The 4,343-nt window shown below is 36.6% G+C and overlaps 1 long non-coding RNA gene across 1 annotated transcript; it reads left to right on the top strand.

Annotated features, from left to right (window-relative positions):
* Nucleotides 1-429: 429 nt before the first annotated feature.
* LOC125775733 (uncharacterized) lies at nt 430-2,097 on the top strand. The gene is made up of 3 exons (XR_007421341.1): nt 430-747; nt 811-938; nt 1,004-2,097. It is a non-coding gene; the product is annotated as an uncharacterized LOC125775733 (long non-coding RNA).
* Nucleotides 2,098-4,343: the final 2,246 nt, after the last annotated feature.

Here is a 4,343-nt window from a genome sequence, read left to right on the forward strand (position 1 = left end):
GGAATGACAAAGATCATGGTGCACGTTAAAGACGCCTAGTACCAACCGATTTTCACCACGAAGTAGCGCACTTACATTCGGGTGATATCCTGTAAGGCAGGGATGGGCACATTAGCCCTCAGTGGCATTTTGCCCGTGCGGGCACGAGTGCACATTTTGAGGGCTAGGTGAGGGGATCATCGCGGGCAAACATGAAGAAGGAAGTGAGAGCAACGTATTTTCCCACACCATGTTTACAAATGAGAGCGCACGCATATATGAGAAGTTGCACTGTGTGTAATAACTGTAAAATTGCCTAACAATTTTAAGTTTTTTTGTAACTACTATAAATTTATAAAATGTTAGACAAATAACAAAAAGTATAATAAATATTTGATTTTAGTAACCATTTTTTTAATATGTCTTTATATCAGCATTTAAAATATATAAATTTGGTTTAATCTCATTTGCTATAGCTCCACGCATTATTGTACCAAGTACCAAAATTTAAATCAGATAACCTACTTCTTATTTTATATATAATTTTCGAAGCAAAAAGTTTCAAACCAGGGCCCGAATCGCGGCAGTCGTGAGCGAGCAAGTAATCGTATCGAATGAAATTTCGTAAAGTGTCGAGTGTGCGGATCGTCGCACTCGATACGAAACGAATAGAAATTTTATGAAATAACTTCCCTGGTGTAGCTCTAAATGACATTTTCGAATAACGAAACAAAACAAAAGAAAGAAATATTTGAATTGGAATTGAATGTAAATATTCAAATTTGTTATACGTTTATACATATATAAATTTACTAAATTTAGTTTTTGCAGGCAAAAAAAATGAACCCTAACGTGTTTTTTTATTCAAGTTCATCTGAATCAGATGAAGAACATCAGCAAATGGCCATAAGGTCCAGGATCCGTGACAAAAGTAATCCCCTGGCTTTACCTAAAGCAGCGTAAGAACATTTTTAATTACATCGTTTAACTTGGTATAGATATTATTATTTTAAATCATTTACAGATTCAGGAAGCGGTTTAGACTGACCAAAGACGCATTTACATTCATCTTATCGGAAATAGAATTTAACGGACATTTGTCAACCGCAGTACCACCAATTCTTCAATTAGCAGCGACTTTGTCCCTTTTGGCGAGTGGAGGCTATCAACACTCAGTTGGAAACGACTTTTTATAGGGTGATTTTTTAAGAGCTTGATAACTTTTTTTTAAAAAAAGACGCATAAAAAATCTCATCGGTTCTTTATTTGAAACGTTAGATTGGTTCATGACATTTACTTTTTGAAGATAATTTCATTTAAATGTTGACCGCGGCTGCGTTTTAGGTGGTCCATTCGGAAAGTCCAATTTTGGGCAACTTTTTCGAGCATTTCGGCCGGAATAGCCCGAATTTCTTCGGAAATGTTGTCTTCCAAAGCTGGAATAGTTGCTGGCTTATTTCTGTAGACTTTAGACTTGACGTAGCCCCACAAAAAATAGTCTAAAGGCGTTAAATCGCATGATCTTGGTGGCCAACTTACGGGTCCATTTCTTGAGATGAATTGTTGTCCGAAGTTTTCCCTCAAAATGGCCATAGAATCGCGAGCTGTGTGGCATGTAGCGCCATCTTGTTGAAACCACATGTCAACCAAGTTCAGTTCTTCCATTTTTGGCAACAAAAAGTTTGTTAGCATCGAACGATAGCGATCGCCATTCAGCGTAACGTTGCGTCCAACAGCATCTTTGAAAAAATACGGTCCAATGATTCCACCAGCGTACAAACCACACCAAACAGTGCATTTTTCGGGATGCATGGGCAGTTCTTGAACGGCTTCTGGTTGCTCTTCACCCCAAATGCGGCAATTTTGCTTATTTACGTAGCCATTCAACCAGAAATGAGCCTCATCGCTGAACAAAATTTGTCGATAAAAAAGCGGATTTTCACATTTCGAACCGAACACTGATTTTGGTAATAAAATTCAATGATTTGCAAGCGTTGCTCGTTAGTAAGTCTATTCATGATGAAATGTCAAAGCATACTGAGCATCTTTCTCTTTGACACCATGTCTGAAATCCCACGTGATCTGTCAAATACTAATGCATGAAAATCCTAACCTCAAAAAAACACCCGTTACTTGGAATGTGTCAAAGCACAGTGTGTAAAATTGTAGGGGACGTAGTTAATGAAATGGAGACAAAACTTTGTCCACATTTCATTAAGTTTTCGCCAAACCGTTTATCTAAGTGCACAGAATACTTTGTTGAGAAATATAAAGTTCCAGGAGGTATGTTGTCGACTAAATAAAGATGCTAAAAATAAATATACAAATGTTTAGTTATCGGATGTATTGACGGTACACATTTTGGCCTTCAAAAACCAACTGTGAATGAACATATGTTTTTCAACAGAAAAGGATACCACAGTCTTAATTCAATGATAGTAAGTCGCATATATGTACACATGGATGTACTCATAAATACATAACATATGCATTTATATACATATATATTTGGATTTGTAGACCACATACTTACGAATATGTATGTATGTACATTAGAGTGGGTCAATTTGTATGGAGCAAAAAAAATGCACCAAGCGGTTATCAAAATCGTAAACTACGATGAATTCTAAGAAAATTTGCCCAAGAAACCATGGCTCTAAAATCAAAACGGAGCCTCCGGTTTTTAACGAGAAACTTTTGTTTTTTTTTTCAATAAATGAAATGGAAAATAGTAACAACTACTGGAGCCGAAAACATCAAGCTGTGACCGTACAGGTGCTGCTACACCTTCTCAGCAGCGTTCTTTTTGTGATGCATATCAAGTTGATCTTAAGATCTCTATATACTTGCAATTTTGAGAAAGTGCTCTACACAAATTTAAAACATTCAAAAATGTTACTGAATCTTTTAAGAAAACTAACAGTAGTGGTTATGTCTGGATTTGTTCGAAATGAAATTCCAACAGCTTTAGAAGCTGTATAGATAACGGTCTAATTTTGATGTTTAGCTTAATGTTAAAAAAGTTTTTTTAGAAATTGGCCATTAAATCATCAATACACAAGAAATGTAAAAGCTCATGGGTTTTGTAATTTTAAGAAATAAAACGTTGTGACCCTTAAAAATAAATTAGATATTTATAAAATAACTAGCTGACCCCGCAGCCGTTGTCCTGCGCGAAATTGTGTGTTTTGAAATGAAAAGACTTCATATTTTATTGATAATCATTTATTTGCTATTTGTCTACATTTTTCTTCAATGTAACGCAGCTTGATAAACAAAATTTTTTGGTTTCTGTTCCGGTGCGTAAATGTACAGAGAAGATGGTTTTCCAACTCTTGAGCACGCCACGTATATCTGGCCGTGTGAAAAACATAGCATTTCCAAATGTATGCCACCCACTATGCGACTATTCTGTTGATCGTCATTTTAAATTAAATTTTCACTGGAAACGGAATACTTTTGAACCGAAATGGCAAATCGTTAGAACTCAAAAGAAATCCGTAGCATCAAGCATTTTGTCCCTTATATTTGATAGGTGCATCACAATCAGATTGCGATGATGCGGTGGCATACCAGGCCTCTCCAAAAAATTTACAAATTCCACTGGTAATTCACGGTGTCGTCTTCATTGTCAGACGATCGATCGATTTGTATGACTGCAAGTCTCCTGGAATTTGATTTTGAATTTTCCAGTTTAAGTCAACAACATAGGTATTTGTGGCAGCTAAGATTGCTCGTACACTCAAGGAATCGTACTTACGACAGTTTGGCCAATGTTCGTATAAACATTCGTGATGAGTCCATCTTTCGTGAATTGATAAACGGCATATGGGATTGATATCAGACCATGGGAAGTATCAATCAGTATTGACCCATTTCCAATTCTTAGCGTATGCAATGTAAAATGTCTTCGGCAATGTAATTTTTGGTCGTATCCCATAACGCGGATTTGAAGGCTGATCATCGCGAAATGTGTGTGAACTTCAGTGGCATTCGTTTTTCGGGTGGATTGTGTAAGTTCATTCTAATGCATTAGTTGAGAACACACTTGGATGTCCATCTACTGGATGACCCTGCTTTCTGCGTAACAATTTCTTCGATGATGCATCCCATGTATAATATCAACGTATTTCGAATAGAGCAATGTTTTCGCAAATGGATCACTGACGGAAGTTGAAAAAAAACTCGCTAATGTTAATTTTGTTGCTGGTGGTGTTTCTGTTGACTGTATTGTATTCTCTGGGTTGAAATAGACTCTTTGGTCATTCCCCAAATTAACTTCGAGACGCACAACAGTCGGAAAACGTTCATGAATTGCAAAAGAAATATCCTACAAAGCGCTTTATTTCAGTTCACGTATCGAC

This window comes from Bactrocera dorsalis, chromosome 1 (genome assembly GCF_023373825.1).
Source record: "Bactrocera dorsalis isolate Fly_Bdor chromosome 1, ASM2337382v1, whole genome shotgun sequence".
Taxonomy (NCBI): domain Eukaryota; kingdom Metazoa; phylum Arthropoda; class Insecta; order Diptera; family Tephritidae; genus Bactrocera; species Bactrocera dorsalis.